This window comes from Tenrec ecaudatus, chromosome 3 (genome assembly GCF_050624435.1).
Source record: "Tenrec ecaudatus isolate mTenEca1 chromosome 3, mTenEca1.hap1, whole genome shotgun sequence".
NCBI classification, from domain to species: Eukaryota; Metazoa; Chordata; class Mammalia; order Afrosoricida; family Tenrecidae; genus Tenrec; species Tenrec ecaudatus.
Window position 1 is genome coordinate 146955854 of NC_134532.1, and position 20028 is coordinate 146975881.

The following is a 20028-nucleotide window of genomic DNA, read 5'->3' on the forward strand; positions in this document are numbered from 1 at the left end:
GTCCTCTCCTGCATATGCTTCGTTTAGTAGTGTTGCAGTTATGAGGTTCCATGGAGTCAGTTCTGACCCACAGCAACCTTGTGCCACCACTGTGTCAATTCACCTTGTAGAGGGGCTTCCTCTGTCCACTGCCCTTCTACGTTAGCAAGTATGATGTCCTTTTCAAGGGGCTGGTGTCTCTTGATAACATCTCTGAAGCACGTGACACCAACTCTCTCCATCCTCACTTCTAAGGAGCAGTCTGACTCTACTTCTTCCCAGACAGGTGTGTTGATTGTTCTGGCAGTGAGGCCACAGCGCTTTCAGTATTCGTGAACAACACCATAGTCCCAACACATAAGTTCTTCTTCCGTCTTTCTTATCCATTGTTCAATGTTCACATGCATGTGATATGATTGAAAATACCATGGCTTGGGTCAGGCGCACCTTAGTCTTCAAAGTGACATCCTTGCTCTTCAACACTTTAAAGAGGTCTTGGCTGGTAGATCTGCCCAGTGCAATGTGCCATTTGATCTCTGGTGTACTGCTTCCAGGAGCATTGATTGTGAAGCCGAGTAAAATCAAATCCTTTACAACTTTAATCTTTCTTCCATTTACCATGATGTTACCTATTGGCCCATTTGTGAGGATTTTGATCCTCTTTACAATGAATTGTACTCCATTTGAAGGTTGCAATCCATGACCTCCATCAGCAAATGCTTCAAGTCCTCCTTATTTTCAGCAAGCAAGGTTGTGTCTTCTGCAGCTCGCAGGTTGCTAAGAAGGCTTCTTCCAATTCTGATGCCACATTCTTCTTCACCTAATCCAGCTACTCAGATTACTTGCTCCGCATGCAGATTGGATAAATGCGGTGCAAGGGTGCAACACATCCTTCCTGATTGTAAACCCTTGTTCTGTTGGCACAACCGCCTATTGGTTTATGTAACGACTCATCATGAAAACATGCATGCATCATAATGTTTTCGTGATACATCCATGGTGCAGCATGTCTGAGGACCCCATTTCTCTTTAGGGTGCATGTTATACAGATTCCATTGAGAGCACTGGTAATCAGTGGTAGAGTTGCCATCTGTGGACGACCACACATTAGATCTCCAGCCAGCGCACTCATGATGTACAGCAGGTTCCAGCGGAGGCCCCAGACCCACACTGGCTAGCAAGACAGTCCCAGGGCTCCACCTCAAATAAACCAGCTGTGCAAGCCCTGTGGATGACAACAGTTCCATTCATAACCGCTCCTGAGGAAGGCCTTGCACTGGCAGTGCACTGCTTTTTTTTCTGCTCTTCTTGACATCACCAGGATTTAGAGGCAAACTCAGCAGTAGCTAACAACAATATCCCCTCAATTCGCACCTCATCTTATTTATCCACTCCTCTGTTAATAAATATTTCTTCCATAATTCTCCCCAGGAAAACTGTTAACCAAAAATTAAGGGTAAATCTTGATTCTCCTATTCTCATTGCACCCCTGCAATAGGTTAGCAGGTAGACAGACTGACTGACTGACTGAATGAATGAAAACAATAAAGAGAATATGCTAGAGCCAAAAAGATTAAGCTATCTGCTTCCTACATAGGACTCAGATACAGACATTGGACTAGAGCAATTCACGCTGGATACAGCGCTATCATAGTTTGCTCCTGTGGTACTGCTATAAAGTCATACTCCAAAACCAACAACCAGCCTCACGCGGTCAAGTTAACTCTGACTCGTGGTGGCCTATGAAAAGGAGTAGAACAACCCCTTTGAGATTTCCAAGGCTGTACCCCTTTAAGAGATCAGAATTCCTCATCTTTCTCCCTAGGAGCTTTTGGTGGTTGTGAACTGCAAATCTTGTGGCTGGCAACCCATGGGTAACCCACTTTGCTCGCAGGACTCCTACAAACCCAGACGCCCTTAATTAAGTCTGTGCCCTGCATGACGCTGCGTTGCATTTAAAGCCCAAAGGGGTCCTTCCTGCACTGCAAGTAGAAAGCTGTCCTGATCCTCTTCGGTAAAGAAGTTGAGAGAACCAGTGGAGAATGCTACTTGTGTGTGCTCTAGACATCCACACAGAACCGGTCTATAACCCTAAGTGGCTATTGCTGGGCCAAATCACAACGAGAGTTATTACATGCCCTGCTGCTCCCACTTGTCTCATGAAGTAATTGAGGATAGATGAGAAGTTCTAGAAAAAGTGAGCAAAACATCAGACTTTGAACTTGCAAGTCCTTAAGAACTTGCTAGGAGCCCTGGTGATGGACTGGTTACACATTGGGCTGCGAACCAAGAGGTCAGCGGTTTGAAACCACTAGCTCAGGGTTCTCAGCCTTCCTAATGCTGCCACGCTTTCATACAGTTCTTCATGTTGTGGTGACCCTCCCAACCATACAATTATTTTCGTTGCTACTCCCAACTGTAATTTTGTTACTGTTATGAATCGGTGACCCTTGTGAAAGGGTCGTTCGACCCCCAAAGGGGTCGCAACCCACAGGTTGAGAACGGCTGCACTAGGGGCTCTGTGAAAGAAAGATGAGGCTGTCTGCTCCTGTAGGAGTTAGTCTCAGAAACCCACAGGGGCAGTTCCACCTGCCCTGTAGGGTCGCTGTGAGTCGGGATGGACTCATGGTGATAAGTTTAGTTAGTTTGTTTGGGGGAGCAAAGGGGCTTGGTTATGCAGAGGCTTTGTTTCCTTCCTGTTCACATGCAAGCTGCTTTTGAGTTTGACCTTACCACAAAAGGGCAAGCTTACAGAAGAACACATAGTAATGTGCCCATAGCCAGCTCTGTCGGCGTTTTTGCAAGTTAGAAATGCTCATCTCTAGTGACAGTGATATCGACAAGGTGAATGACAACATCTTAAAACTGTTAGGAGACGGCATACTAAGAGGGACCGGCCTAGAAAATACACTGAGCTCTGTCCCTTTCTCTTGGTGCATTTATATGGTTTTTAAGCATACTTTTTAAAAAAACCCTGAAAATGCTGGTTTTAGAAAAAAGGTAACATCCTGTTCTAGCGCAGATTCTTTGGAAAACCATTCTCTTTCCCCAAACCTGTTTTCATCCAGCGCGGTAGACCCCAGCATCTTTCTGGGACCATTCTAGTCTGCTGCTGCTAGTTCTTCCTCTTAGTGCTCCCCTAAACCTCCATGGAGAGGGGTTGCCGGTCGCCCGGCTCTGCTGGGTGGTGAGATGGCGCCATCTGCTGGCCAAAGCTTTGAAATCACCCCTTGCCCGTCAGGTCCAGTGGGTGGTCTTGTCTGAGTCCTAACCTCTCCGCACACCTGTATTGCCACGGAGAATCCGCAGATGCTCACGACCTCCCACCTATACAAGAAACGAGAGGATCCGTTGAGAGCCGGGCCCTATGAACATAGAGATATTATTTTCCTAGAATCCAGAAACATCTCTGTTCCCCCGGAAGATCAACTCAGAAATGGTCTGATCTACTTTGCTTTTTGTCCTTCGGGCCAAATGAGCAAGATGAAAAGGTTTGCGGAAGCGCTATCTAGTTTTCAGGTGGCACGTAGCCTTCGCATAAACTAGGCTGTCATATATTCTACCAGTTCGATTAAGGTTTGGCTCCTGCGTTGACAGAGCCCAGAAAGGTGACCCTCCAATAAGAGAAACCATGTAAGTCCACAGCAGTCCCTTACTTATCAAAATAGCTAGATGAACTCTTTCCTTTATTTTTTTAAAATCGTTTATTGGAGGCTCTTACAGCTATTATGGCAATCCACACATGAATTATATTAATCATATTTGTACATATGTTGCCATCATTATTTTATAAACATTTACATTCTGTTTGAGCCCTTGTATCAGCTCCTCTTTTTACCCTCTCTCCCACTTTCCCACCCTCATGACCACTCAATAAATTATTAACTATTATTAATTTCATATCTTACACTGACTGCTGTCTCCCTTCCCCTGAGGTTGCTTCTCCCCTACTCTCCCCGCCTTCCCCCTACCCTCCTGGCATCACTACTCCCATTTCTGCTCCTGAGGGGTTAGCTGACCTGGATTCTGTGTGCCCTAAGCTCTTAACTGTAGCTTTGCACATGCTCCAGTCTAGCCGCAGTGAAAGGCAGGACTGGGGTCATGATAGTGGGTGGTGAGGAAGCTTCAAGGCACCAGAGAAATGTGTGTTCATCAGTGCTCTACTTCACCCTGGTTGACTCATTCCTTCCTTATGACCCTTCTGTGGGGGGATGTCCTATTGTCTACAGATGGCTAGATGAACTCTTGCAGTTGTTGGGGAGGGGGTGCTGTTTTTTTGTTTGTTCATGTCTGGTTTTTGTTGTTGTTGTTGTTTGTTTGTTTGCATGCTTCTCCAAAAGACAGCATAGCAAATGGCAGTCAATATCTCTACCGAGTTCAAGGATCTGAATTCTGTACCTTCTAGGCTCACTCTTAAAACTGACCCACAACATAGAAGTTGATTGATTTGAGAGGTGAAAACAGAATACATGGCACTGTCATAAAAGGATCATCAATTATTCATTTGTATGCTACTCCGTAATCTGTCACCCAGGAGGTGCCCACTCTGCCAGCTTTCCCATGAACTTTCAGGAACCAAGCACCACTCCCTGGAGCCAGGTTGTCTCCAGATCAGAGTCCCAGGCTGCCTGAGCACTAGGGTTCCTTCAGAACACAGACTTCCTGTATCTCCATCCGGTTGACACACTGACCCAAAGCCGCCCTGCTTTGTGTCCTCCATGCCCAAAGGTGTTTTCAGATCCCATGTAGAGCTCTTCTCAGCCGTGGAACTCGGTGAGGACGCCAGGAATATGTGCCTTAAAACTGATGTCTACACAGGGAGTCTTGTCCAAAGACAGAAATCTGATCCTTAATTTTAATTTGTTTCCACTGACCTGAATCTCACCCAGAAGTACAGGAATAAGGAGAGGTGGCCTGCTTCATCCATTTTCCCAGACCATCCACCAGTAGTAACAAGATAGGACTTGAAGTCAGGGTCCACCGACGGGAGGTAAGCAATCCATCTCGGGCTTGGAATTGAGGGGTTTCGTCCCTTTCACCACCTCTATCCCCAAACTGACAAACACCACGTAGTCGTTCTTCTTTCCCTCACAGTTCTGATACACGGACTCTACCTTGGCAATACTGACAAGTGTTGGAGCATCCAACTGCCAGCTTTTCTTTAGCCAACATTTGCTAGCAGCTGAGAATAACAATTTTAATGTCAGACATATCCTGATTATTAAAGAAGGGCCCAGGCGCCAAGGGTAGATATATTTTGTCACCTACAAATTGTATTAGCATCACTATTTCGGTATCACGAGTACTGTAAAGGTATTTGAAAAGATTAGACAAAGTTCTATCCTAAACACTAGATAAGGACATATTTCCCGCTCAAAAGCATTTGGCTATGCTCTATGTTTGTAGAAGCCATGAAAATGTGACTGGCAGCTTTCGAGGCTGTACTATAAATCGACACTATATAGAATGAGAAGTGGCACAAGATGAGAATATAGACAAATATTTTGGCAGTGGCCAATGCTTCCATATTTTGTCAGGTGGCTAGATGAAGAATATCAAGTGTAAGTGTTATATGCTAAGGCCTACTAGAAAGCATTCATCACTAAACACCCAGATTAGTAGCAATGACTGCTAGCTGATTTCAGTCAGCCTTTATTACCAGCCACCCATCACTGAGACTGTTGGTGTATGAATGAAGGCTTCCTTTTCTAGAAGTAACATATGTGTCCAGTGGCACGGGCTGCCACTTGACAAAAACCATGTAGCTACTGCTGCCTCTGGATGCCCCACCTGTTAGCAAGAAAGCCATCAGCCATTCTGTGGTCAGTCAACTACCTTAGGCCCCTTCCTTTCTAGAAAAGCCAGCAGTTCATTCTCACAGGGATGGAAACCTGATCTTGATAGCAATTTGCTTTCCTGCTTGTAGAGTGTGTTACTTTGGGTAGACTAGAGAAACAAATCCAGGGAGACTCATATGTGCATAAGAAAGAGCTTTATATACAGAGTGATTGAATATTGAGAAAGCATCCCAGTCCAGATCAAGTCCATGAGTCCGATATTAGCCCATATGTCCAATACCCATCTATAAAGTCCTCTTCAGATTCAATAAACACATACAATGACGTCAAATGCAGGACAATCACAGGCCAGTGCAAAGTCTTGTGGATCCAGTGGCGGTAGAAGCATCTCAGCGCTGGCAGGGGTCTCCACGTGGCTCCTCTAGTTCCCAGGGCATGGGGTCTATCAGCATAGTGCCATGTGTCTTGTCAGTAGAGCGTCTCTCAGGGACTGAGCAGTGAGAAAGAGTCTCTCCCGCCTCCAAGGAGGAAATCCAGAAATTCCCAGAATCCCCAGGGGAAGGCCACGTCCACACAGAGGCCTCATTGGTTATGAATCGATTGATAAACTAGACTCCACCCCTTCACTCTTAATCCTCCTAAGTCCCAAATTGACACCAGATTCTGTAACTACCACATAGAGCCTCAACCACCTCTCTGGGGCTTATGCAATCTATAAACCACGGGCATGGAACCTCACACAGCAAAGCATCTGAAAAATGAGCCCACTTCACAGAAGAGAAGGTACAAGAGTGGACAATTGACATTGGGGTCCTTTGTGGGAACCACATATGCACCCTTCAGAAATAGCTGCCTATAGAATGTTGAGATCATCTTCAAAAAGTATATTTGACATTAGCACTAACTCAGAGGTAACACGTGGGCCATCTGAAATGCGATCCTTCCAGACATCGTCTGTACACAATTGAGACTCCACATGATACCATAGTATCCCTGAAAGGAAGACAAGAGAGGTCTTGGAACCAGTAGTGAAAGTAAACATGGCCTCAATTTCCAACACTCCCCAAAATCTGGGTTTTACAAGATTGGAGACCTGATCCCCTTGCCAAAAGGCACAGCAAGGTTTCCATTGAACCACAAGCAATGGCTGCTCTTCAAACTCCTGGTACCCAAAGGACCAGCAGGTAAAGAAGAGGAGCAAGTTCCTTGCTTCTTGGACCAGATGCGTTGAAAGCAAAGCAGTTCAGCCCTCGGTTACAAGGATAACTGACTCTGATCAGCAGAGTGGGGCTGGCAACTTTTATCCAATGGGAACACAGATGATTGGTTTGGGTTCTTCTTTCACACTTCTTCGCCTTGTTATAACTCAGACATATGCAGCTACCTGGGTTTGAAAAGACTATGATTAGCAGAGGTGCAAACATCCTAGGATTAATGTCTACGTGACCCCACTACATAAGCCACGAATCCTCAACCGAGGGGATAGCAGAGGGGGCAGGAGCACACATTGGCTGGTGAAGAAGAAAGAGAATGAATAGAGAGGGAAGCACCGAGATCAGCTCCAGCGTGGAAACTGTATTTCACCCCACAAACACCCTTTTTCTGAGCCTCCTCTCAGCAGCCACGGCTGTGGGAACAGGGCGTGCTGATCTTTGAACATGTGCAGAGGAGAGCTGCGTGGCACAAGAGAGGACTGAAGTGATCATTAAAATGTCACACTCCACACAAGGTGTCTTCCACTAATGACTAAGTACAGCTGTCCATGTCTGAGACGTGGGGCTTCTCTCCTGGTGATTTGGGCTCTTGTCTGTGCCATTGACTTTGTTAAACACTGCAGTCTAAGGCACTTCCTACCCATCCTCTCTACCTTCCTGTCTCATTGGCAGGGTCAACCCTCCATTGTGGCACCATTAACCCACTCTCTTCTCTCTCACTCCCCGTTGATGCTCACAGGGTGACCACATCCCAACGCCCACCCCACCCCCGATTTTTCCTAAACATCAAGTCCCATCTTGGCTTCTGCTTCTCTGAGTTAACAGATAAAACGCAATATAAAAGCTCTGAGTCCTAACTAAAAACTTAAAGCACAAGGAAAAAATCAGACGTGAATATAAGCTTGTATATGGTAGACACTCTCTGAGTTACTCCCTTCCAATAGGGAGGACAGACATCTAAACCAGAGGTGGCAACCAGATTCTTCTATCCTAGTCTTCCTACTTTCAACTCTATGATCTTGCCTTCTGCTATTAGTAACCCAGATGAGCTTTTTACTTTCCTGAAAACAGTTATTTATCAATGACCTCCATGAATGTCTTCATTCTGCCTCAAATATCCAAAACTTAAGTGGCTAGAGGAATCAAAAGTGATCCTAAAGCCAGAATTGCCTTCTGGAGATTGGAAGCGTACTGAATCTGTGTTGACTGGTACCTGGCGGCGACAGTGGTGCCCTAAGAGTCAGTGTTATCACTCATGAAACCACTCCTCCATCCGGAGTGTTTTAGCTTTCATTTTCTTGCTTCTTTGATCTAACTAATTATTTCTGAACAGCAGTCCCAAAAAGCGGTGGTAGCTTTCTAACGTCTCTAAACCTGTATTCGTCAGGACATTCTATTTCCAAAGCACCACCTATCTTCATAAAAGAATGTCATAAATGTCAGTATTTAGCACAACAGTCAAAACTATAGACTTTGTGCTCCCAGGGGATATGATATCATCTGTATTTCACGTTGAACTTGGTGGAGTCTTAGCAGTTCCCTTTACAAGACCCTCTCTCTACCTCACATGTTTAAATACTTACTGTGAAAAAGCTTTAGTCTTCAATCAATATTTTACCTACAGATTTGTGGACTAGCAGCTTAGTTTTAGCCTTGCAAGCTGTGGGAGAAATCAAATTCCTGTACTGCCCACATCGTCAGCGATGTTCTTTCATTTTGCAATTCTTAGGAGGCTTTTGTTTGGACGCGATGTGGGGACACATGCATTGGCTCACACACAGAAAGGCTTACATGTAACGCTGACTCCAAGGGAGGCTAGTTCAAGAGCTGAAGTGCTTTCATCCAGGAGAAAGTTCCTTTCTTTGTCTCTTCTCTAAGCTGGTATCACAGTTAATCCAGGGCTGAGGTAGGACCTCACCAACCCCTGATGATAACTTCCTTCTCTCCCTTCATGGGAGTAACTAGTCGAGACCTCACTGCCATTCAAGTACCATTTCTTCCAAAACCTCTCATGGAAAAACATCGTCCTTCCCAGCAATATCACCTAGGTTTTGTTCATGCCTCAACTAGTCACTGTAATTGTTGGTGGGTGGATTAGATAGGGTTCTCTAGAGAGATAAAACCAGATTGCTGATAATTATATATATATATATTTATAAAGATAGATATATAACAAAGAAATGAACTGTTAAATTATATACAGATAGATGATAGATAATATATATAATACAAGAAATGAACAGTTAAATTATAAAACAGTACAGATGGCTCAGTGCAACTCACTCCCATGAGAGAGTTGTGAGACATTACCAGTCCTTTAAGTCTTCAGGGCTGCCAGTTAGTCCTCTGTATAGCGAGCTAGGCTATCTCACCACAGGCAGCAAACAGCAAGGCAAGCCACCAACTATCAGCCAGGTCACCAACTATCAGTCCCCAGCTCCAGAGATGTACATTCCAATTGTGTGATCTTAAAAGAACCTCAACTTACAGCAACACAGTCCACAGGCTAGGCATCCCACAGGTAGTGTAGCCTGTAAATTGAGGCACAGAACAAGCAAGGCAACTGCACACTGGTCCAATGATCAAAGAGCGAGAGACAAGAAAGGTGAGGCTCACCAAGCCATTTATCTCTCCGCCCTTCAATTAATCCCACTTGTGTTTATCGGCCAGGCTGGTGCAATAAACTAACAATCTCAATGGGTGAATAGAGACATGGGATATCCTAGTGAGTTTAAGTCATTCAGTCATGGCTGCCAATGGCCCAGAGGGGATAAAGGGGGAACCCATCACAAGGTTGTATATATAGCCCCCCAGGGAGACAAATAACAGAAATGTGGTGGAAGGGAGACAATGGATAGTGTAAGATACAAAATGATAATAACAATATATAATTGAGCAAGGGCTCATGAGGGTGGGAGGGGGGAGGGAGGGAGATAAGAGGAACTGATACCAAGGGCTCAAGTAGAAAATGTTTTGGAAATGATGATGGAAACATATGTACAAATATGCTTGATACAATAAATGTATGGAATGTTATAAGAGCTGTAAGAACCCCCAATAAAATTATTTTTAAAAGAAAATATCATATAAAATAAAGGAGTCACCATAACCTACTGAGTTGATCTCCCTGCTTTGAGTTTAACTGGCCCAGCAGATCCCACTGGATGGCACTGTTGCAACTGGACTTATTTTTTAAGGGCACTCTAATGGGACTAAGACAAGTGCAGTACCGAAAGAACTTGGCTGCTCACAGAGACATGTATAAACATATTCTGTTTAGAACAAACTCATGCATATACCATATATACTCACATATATGCTGACCAGAATATTAACCGAGGCACCTAATTTTACCACAAAATCTGCATTAAAAATGTACTGAAAAACTTGGCTTATACACGAGTATAAGCTGTAAATACTTCGTGTGTGTGTGCGTGTGTGTGTGTGTAGATAGATAGGTTTACATTAGGACAATAACTCATGTAATTTTGGGGGCTGACAACTCCAACTTTCATGGGTCAGGCAGCAGACTTTCTGGCTCATGTGGTTGCAGGAACCAAAGAGCCTCAAATCTGCAGCCCAGGAGACAGGCTGCTAGTTTATGAGGTTGTGGGGACCATCACAGCCAAAGTCTACTGGTCAGGCAGTATGGCAGTTACATAATCTCCTGTCAACTTGTGAGGGGTGGAGTCTGGCCTGTCGATCAGGTCTTAGCTTGATGACCTCATTTGGAAGCCCCATAGAGATAAATAGCTCACTGGGTGCCACACCCAGTCACTCAATGCTATGTCTTCCTGTTGACAAGCCAGATGGAGCTACACTTATGTAGCCAGAGCCCTGGAGCTGGAGGAGCCACGTGGAAACCCATGCCAGTGCTGAGATGCTTCCACCGCCACTGGATCTATCAGACTTCCACCCACTGGCCTGTGAGCGTCCTGCATTGGTGCCATTGTATGTTTTGCATGAGTCTGAAGAGGAATTCATAGACTGGTATCAGACATATGGGCTAATGTTGGACTTCTGACTGATCTGCACTGGGCTGGGATGTTTTCTTAATGTACAATTCTTAATGTTTTCTTAATGTACAATTTCTTAATGTACGATTGCGGTTTGATATAAGTCGAGAAGCCGAGCTCTGAACTCTAGGGGGCCCTTCTTGAGCACACCGGGGGTATCTGTTAAAGCATCAGAGCCCCAGAAGCACACATTCCAAAGAAATGGTGGCATTTCTACCCCTTGTGGAATGTCAGGGACATCCACGGACGAAGCGCCTTACCCCTGGGTGACACCATCAGCTGGCAGCCATTCCACTGAGCACCCCTCTTGCTGTAAGCAGCCTGCAGAACTTTAACATCAGCTGGTGACGGACACTGGTGCTGATGGACAGTTAGCACACGGTGAAGCCCTGCATGCTTAACCGTGGCTCAGCGAGGAGACTTCCTTTTGAACGAGTTCCCCACGCCACAGGGTCACTGTGCCCTGAAGAAAGGGGCATGCTTACATTTGAATTAAATAGCAGAGAATGAGCCCTGTTTCACAAGTTCGCTGAAGTAGAAGGGAAGGAAGATGAAGAGGAGGAGGAGGGGGAAGAAGTATCTCACAGCTGGCAAACTAAAACCTGACCTACGGTTCTCACAGGTTTGGCGTGGACCTGAGAGCCCCCTGGCGTTTCCATAATGTTTCCAGTGGTCTCTGCATCTGCCTCTCCGTCGGGGCTGACCGACTGCTACTCCGGTTTAGGAAAGAACGGCCGACGTGCAGTTAACGTTTCCTTTTCCGGTAGCACGTCAGTCACATCCACGCTTGCGGCCCTTTGTTTCCAGAACAGTCTCACCACTGAGAACACGTGGCATTTTAATAGAAGCACCGTGCTTGAATGCATGCTTTCAACACTGCAGTCTAGGCAACTATGAAACCTTGGTGTGCAAATTGTAGGAGGAATTGTAACTGGTCCTCTGTGGACAGCTACTTTATTTGTAGAGCTAAGCTTAAAGAAAAAGACTTGTAGCAAATTCCAACAGCAATGCTAACTCAGAAGACAATGAAGTGCTATCAAGGAAAGAAACTAGGACCCAGAGATTTTACATACAAATGGACATTTGAAAATAAAGCCTCCATCTATCGTTAACAGGGAATATTGCTCCTACATGCCCTCCCTTTGTGAAGGTCATGTAAGCTGAGCTTCAAACCAACCCAAAGGACTGATGGTGTCCCTCACTCTAGCAAGCAGTGCTGGAAAAGTCCAGTGTGTGAAGCACAGCAAGCAAGAGAAAGAGTTGATCCCATACGAGTCTGTCTGCCTGCCTCCTCTCCTGACCCATCCAGGAGGCTCCCCGTCACCAGAGGCTTGGCCAGCACTGGGGTAAGGGGCAGAGGAGTTGACCTTAACTACTCTCTGGTCCAAACGGCACCTCTTTGCTGAATGAAAGATCCTGGAACACTCAACTCTCTCTAGCCCAACATTTTGTATCCAACTCTCTCTATGCCAACAATCAAAACAGTAGAATGGTCTGGAAATTATTTTAAAAACAAACACCAGCCTGCTGCAGTATTTCTGCTAAGCTCTTAAGGGTACTTTAAAGAAATGTCTGCACTGACCGTTGGTGAGATACATTTCTTTGGAAAGGTGTCGAAGTTCGCATTGTGCATTTCGATGGCTGTCTAGTGTTTCTTGCTGTGGTAGCCTTTGGAGTGCAGCCCCACTCTCGGTTCAGAAAGGGTGGACTTATTCTTTCAGCTACCTGGGTGTTACATGCTGACAATTCTCGGTTGAAAGTCCCTGCAGAGCTCAATGCAGCTGAAGAGAACCACCCCACACCAAGTTCTGGACAGCTGGCATCCAATGACTGGTTGGGTCTAGGCATACAAATGCCCAGACCTCTCACAACAATTCAGAGTACTTCTGAAGATTCACCTCCTCTTCAAGACACCTGCAGGGCTTTAGGTGACCCGACTCCATGCGGAACAGAATGCAACACTGCCAGTGCTGAGTCATCCTCACAATTGTCCTGATGTTTGAGCGGTAGATGCAGCCACGGTGTCGATCCTTCTTGTCCAAGCGCTTTCTCTGTCATTGCTCCACTGCTTTACCAAGCATGAGGTCCTTCCCCAGAGACCAGGCTTGTAAGGTCGTTCAGGGACAAGAGACAGAGAGAGACCTTTAATTAATAGATGATTTGAGGGAGAGGGGTGTGTAGGAAACAGGAAATCAATGGAAATGAGGTGAAGGGGGTTAGGATTGCCAGGTAAAGAAAGGTTGGAGTTGACCCTTTGTCTAAAGCCAGAGAATTAGCTAACCCCAAAGAGATAGAGTCCTCAAGAACCGCTATCACAGAAAGGAGGAGAAAATTCAGTCTAATAGAGACCCACTAAACTACTAGAGTCTGGCGAGGAAAGAGTTCAACGTTTCGGTGCCACACAGCAGAACCAGCAGGGAGTGGAACAAGGGTCAGAAAGAGAGAGAGCCCAAGGAAATTCCACAGTAGACATATTTGGGGGGCATCTATAGATGTCGCACACATAAGGAATCCCATGGATCAGGATAACTTCAATGGGCCGGGCGCCAGCTTCAGCCAACGGACTGCGTGGGAAGACAGGCAGAGTAAGCTTGGTAAACAGAAGAAATGGCTGCGGCCTTCCTGCTGCCACTGGACCCTGGAGGTCTCTCCTGACAGTATGTCCGAAGTATATGGGATGACATCTTGCCCTCCTTGCCTTGAAGGAGTATTCTGGCTGTACTTCCTACAAGACAGTTTTGCGTGTCCTTTTGGCAGTCCATGGTACTTCCAATATTCTTCTCCAGCACCACAATTCAAACGCATGCATTCCTCTTTAGTCCTTTGGATACAAGGTCCGACTAGCACATGCCCACCAGGAAGTGGGAAACACCATGCTTGGGTCAGGTGCACCTTGGTCCGCAGAGTAACACCCTTGCTTTGTGGCACTTGAAAGACGCCTCGTATGGCGGGTTTACCTAACGCTATGCCTCATCTGATCTCTTGACTGCTGCTTCCAGGAGCATTGACTGTTGATCCAAGCAAGACAAAATCAATCTTTTCTCCATTTAACATATTGTTACATAATGGTCCATCTGTGAGGATTTGGGTCTTCATTGAGCTGTAATCCATACCAAAGGATGAAATTCTTGATCTCATCAGCAAGGGTGTTGTGTCGGCCTCACGTGCAGCCAGCAAGATTGTGTCAGCTGTGTATCACAGGTTGTTAATAAGCCTTCTTCCAACCCTGAGGCCACATTCTTCTTCATATATTAATATCGTTCTAATGATACCATTCTACAATGTGAGCCTTCTGCTGGGTGACCTTCCTTTGGAATGGGTACAAATGTGATCAATATGTCAAAATCTGTTCTTGAAATGTTCTTCAGATTCAGGTGGGATGAACTCAAGGTCATATGTTGCCTCTTGTGGACTTGTTTTCATTTTCTTCAGGTTCAACCTGAATTTACATGCGAGCAAATGGTGGTCTGTTCCACAGTCAGCCTCTGGCCTGGTTTTAGCTGCTGCTATTTAGCTTCTTCATCAACTCTTCCCACAGATACTCACATAGTTAATTTGATGACATCCTCTTCACCTCAACTTTGGATCCAGAGAATGTCCAGAACACAAAGGCCCCTGGGGTGCGAGATCTATTAGTCTTCCAACTGTGAGACACATTGGGGAAGATGCAGCACCTGATCCTTGATTTACTTTTATTTACATAACATCTCACCTGCTGGGCCTATTGCCCTATGTGTGCTCCTGGCAGCTTACTATGTTAAGAAGGTTCTTTGTGAGTTATGGACTCAGGCTGAGAAACTTACACAAAAACCTTGTCTAGGTAGAAGAGACCACTCACTTACAGCTTTGAGTGTGATGAAATCTTAAGTTTCCTCCTTGCTCTGGCTTCCTGTAATTAGTTGAAATTGTTCTGCTTCTTTTCTAGGCTGCGGCACACAAACAAACAAACAAACTGAACTTGACTCAAAAAACTGACACATATATGAACAATAACCATTTCGCCCTTAGAATTAGGGGCAACATATAGGGGGGGGGGGACTAAGCTCATAGAAAACTTATTTTGCATATCTAGATTGGAGTAATTTTCATTGATGGAACATGTTTTCTGATCCTTTTCTGTGTGTGCAAGAAATAAAAGAATCTCATTCCATTAAAACTTTTCTATTACCAGATCTTAAAGGCTGCCCTCCAGGAGGGTGACATTTCTTCTGCCAAGTGTCAGTGAGGGCACCTGGGCATATCGAGGAGAAATGACAAGTCTGTGGGTCACTCTTCCCTGTGGTGGGTGGCATGTACTGGAGACCACCTCCATGCTGTGTAGTAAAAATCTGAGCACCAAATTTGGGAGCCCTAGAACATCTGGCAGAGAAACAAGTGGAGCAGAAGCAGCTGATATACAACTTGGATGTTGTGTTCGTCCCAGTGGAAGTAAAAAAAAATCATAGACACTCATATGTGTGAGAGAAAGAGCTTATGTAACAGAGTAATTGTATATTAAGAATATATCCTGGACTGATCCCAAGGACTCAAGTAGAAAGCAAATGTTTTGAGAATGATGAGGTCAAACAATGTACAAATGTGTTTGACACAATGGATGGATGGATGGATTAGGATAAATGTTGTAAGAGTCCCCAATAAAATGATTAAAAGAAAATATCCCAGCCCAGCCCAGATCAAGTCCATAACTGTGATATTGGTCCATATGTCTGATACCCGTTTGTAAATTCCTCTTCAGATTCATGCAATACATGCAATTACACTAAATGTAGGAAGATTACAGGCCAGTGGGAGGAAAGTCTTGTGGATCCAGTGGCAGTGGAAGCATCTTAATGTTGGTGTGGGTCTCCATGTGGCCCCTCCAGCTCCAAGGTTCTGGCTGCCATCAGCATAGCTCTATATGACTTGTCAACAGGAATGTCTTGCCTCCCACCTCCAAGGAGGAATACAGGAGTACCCAGAATCTCAGGAGAAGGCAATGCCCACTTGGAGGTCACATTGATTATGGCCTAATTAACAGGCTAGACTCCACCCCTTCGCAAGTTGACAGGATATTATGCGACTGCCACAGATGTGTTCCAGGTGGTCTTTGAGCTTCCCAAGTTTTCCTTCAAGGCTCTGAGCTATATGAGTTGAGAGACTCTCATTACATCCCAGGAGCCTCAGCTCAGGGAGCCTCTAGGATCCATAGACATCACATAGTCATTCACTCACAACTGAGTGCTCCAAACCAAAGCCTGGTCTGTTCTGCTGGGCAAGCTGTCTGGCTTTGTATAAGTAGCGGCCAGCTCCTAAGCCTGTGTCAGCTGTGTACAGTGCTGTTGCCACTACGTGCCTCCCTGTCCCAAGTCAACAAATGTGGCTATGTATGAGAAAGATATAAAAATAGAATCAAGGAGAGGTATGAGGTGCCAGAGCCAATTCCAACTACTAAGTGGACACCTGCCCCTCCCCCCAGAAGAATTTATTTCAAAGGATGGCATTGAATGTGCAGCTCCGGGAGAGGGACATATCTGATCAGAGCACACGGGAGCAGATGAAGGGGGAGGAGGAGAGAGTGGAGCATACCCTGGCCCACAAAGCCTTGAGGTCGATGTTCCCAATTAGAGCAGCCAATCCACAGAGATGACCACATGGCCGTCCCCACTATGAGACACGATGTCCCTCACTGACCCATAGCCCCACAAGGCTTGAGACACAGTGTGGGAATTACGTTCGATCTGATCCCGCCACACCGAGGCAAAACACTAAGGGGGTGCAACAGAACAGCAAGGGAATGGAGCGGCAAGGTCCCCAAGGGAATGGAGCGGCAAGGTCCCCAGGGAATTCTGAAGGTGGACTTTGGGGCCAGGGTATGGTGCCCCAACAGACTGGACTGGAAAACACTCCTAAAGGCCAACAAATGATCCTTAAACTAACTACAAGCTTTTCTTGTTGTGTTTTGCTTTGTTTTGTTTGTCATTGGTTTGTGGTTGTTGTTTTGTTGTATATTGTTGCTTGGTCTTGCTCTGTCTTGTTTTTGTGCATGTTATTATCTCCACAGGTCTGTCTAAATAAGAGGCTTGATGGACAATCTGGAGGAGAAAACAAGGGGACTGGCAGCTCCTGGGGGACATGGGAAAAGGGGAGGTGGGGGTAAAGTTAGTGGTGTTAACAAACCCATGGACAAGGGAACAACAAGTGATCCAAATCACTGGTGAGGAGGATGTAGGAGGCCTGGTAGTGGGTGATCAAGGGTAATGTAGCCAAGAGGAATTACTGAAACCCAAATGAAGACTGAGGATGATAGTGGGACAAGAGGAAAGTCAAAGGAAATAGAGGAAAGAGGTAGGAGGCAAAGGGCATTTATAGAGGTCTAAATAAAGGCATGCACATATGCAAATATATGTATATATGAGGATGGGGAAATAGATCTATGTGCATATGCTTATAGGTTTAGTATTAAGGTAGCAGAAGGACATTGGGCCTCCACTCAAGTACTACCTCCATGCAAGAATACTTTCTTCTATTAAATTGTCATTCTGTGATGCTCACATTCCCGACACAATCACTGAAGACAAAGCGGGTGAACAAGGAAATGTGGTGAAGAAAAGTGATGGTGTCTGGCTATCAAAAGATATAGCATCTGGGGTCTTAAAAGCTTGAAGGTAAACAAGCGGCCATCTAGCTCAAAAGCAACAAAGCCCAAATGGAAGAAGCACACCAGCCTGTGTGATCACGAGGTGCTGAAGGGATCAGTTATCAGGCATCAAAGAACAAAAAAATCATATCATTGTGTGCTCACCTCCATGATATGATAGCTGAAGACAAATGGGTGCATAGCAAATGTGGCGAAGAAAGCAGATGGTGCCCGACTATCAAATGATATAGCATCTGGGGTCTTAAAGGCTTGAAGGTGAACAAGCGGCCATCTAGCTCAGAAGCAAATAAGCCCACATGGAAGAAGCACACCGGCCAGTGTGATCACGAGGTGCCCAAGGGACCAGGTATAAGGCATCATGCAAAAAAAAAAAAGATATAAGTGTGTGTATGTATGTGTATATATGTGTATATGTATATATGTATGTATAAATATGTATATATATATATCATATTAAATGAATGGGGAAGTGCAGAGTGGAGACCCAAGGCCCAAGTGTCGACCAATGGAGATCCCCTCATAGAGGGGTTTAGGAGAGGAGATGGGTTAATTAGGGTGTGAGGTAGTATCGATGAAGAACACAGCTTTCCCCCGGATCCTGGATGCTTCCTCCCCCCAACTACCATGATCCGAATTCTACCTTGCAGGGCTGGATAGGACAGAGGCTGTACACTGGGGCATATGAGGGTTGGAGGTACAGGGAATCCTGGGTGGATGATACCTTCAGGACCAAGGGTGTGAGGGACGATGCTGGGAGAGTGGAGGGTGAGTGGGTTGGAAAGGGGGAACTGATTACAAGGATCCACATGTGACCTCTTCCCTGGGAGAGGGACAGCAGAGAAGGGGGGAAGGGAGACTCCGGATAGGGCAAGATATGACAAAACAACGATGTATAAATTACCAAGGGCATATGAGGGAGGGGGGAATGGGGAGGGAGGAGGGGATAAAAAAGAGGACCTGATGCAAGGGGCTTAAGTGGAGAGCAAATGCCTTGAGAATGATTGGGGCAGGGAATGTATGGATGTGCTTTATACAATTGATGTATGTATATGTATGGATTGTGGTAAGAGTTGTATGAGTCCCTAATAAAATGTAAAAGAAGAAAAGAGAAAAAAATGATTAGGGCAAAGACTGTACAGATGTGCTTTATACAATTGATGTATGTATATATATGAACTGTGAAAAGAATTGTATGAGCCCCAATAAAAAAGGAAGGAGTGAAAGCAGGATTGAAGCATACTAATTTTTAAACAATAAATACCAATAAAACCTCAATTAAAAAAAAAAGAGCATTTCAGCTTACTCTTAGGATACCTATGTTCATGCATTCCATTTCATTTTTGACCACTTCCAGTTTTCCTAAATTCATACTTCACACTTTCCAAGTTCCCAATACGAGAAGCTTTTTGCAGCTGTTTCTCCTACTCTTGAGTCCTGCCCATCACTCTTCCAGTGCGGGAGCAACGGATGTCACAATAGATGGGGCGTCTATTCCCCCAAACTGACCCCAACTTCATGTTGCCACTGAAACAGATCATATGACATCTTGCCTCAGTTTGCTCTTTGTGCATGAGGTCGAACACCGTTATTATGTAACTGGTTCCCCTTCATGTAGATTCTTGTTCTGTATCTTTGCCTGGATTCCTTTGTGCTGTGCTTAATGATGAATAGCATCCTATTGAGCCTATTGCCTAGCCACTTCTTGGCCTTGGCAGCCTGCACACGTGGTGGAGAATCTGCTCATGGTCCATCACCGAGCACAGCACCAGGGCGCCGATGACCACAGCCACAGAGCCATCTGCCCCCTGGTGCACGTTCTCCCCAGGGAGACCATGAAGCTCTCCAACTGCAGCTGGTGGTTCTCTGCACAGCTCTTCATCAAGAAGTTCTCAAAGTTGGGTTTGGGATCAACACAGGTCACCCTGCATCCGGGTGGGTAGATCTTGAAGTTGGCCCCCATGTCATAGCCCAGTTCCAGCAGGGAGAGCTTCCCAGATATGCCTGCAAAGTCCTGCAGGCTGCTGCAAAGCACCCGCTTTCTCCTCGCCGTTGCTCTTTGTGCATCACAGTGAACCTCACCATGAAGTGGGGGAAAGAACTGTTTGCACATTCTGCTCCAGAGACCCAGGAAGTGCAGCAGGTACAAGGGGAATGCCAGGATGCCAACAAGCAGCCTGAGAAGGAAGATGGAAACTCCATCACGCCGGTCTGGTCACTCCCTACAGGAGAACCTTCCTCTTGTCTTCTGGGCACCAACTCTCAGACTCACGTAGCTGAGCCACCAGGATTGTGTTTATACTATCCAGTTAGATCCTGCTGATCACGAGAGGGTTACATTCACCGTTCCTGAATTAGACCAGAAGGTCCATACCAAGCGGTATCAT

General features: G+C 45.6%; 1 pseudogene; it reads right to left on the reverse strand.

Annotated features, from left to right (window-relative positions):
- Positions 1 to 19335: 19335 nt before the first annotated feature.
- Positions 19336 to 20028, reverse strand: LOC142442392 (thiol S-methyltransferase TMT1A pseudogene; annotated as a pseudogene).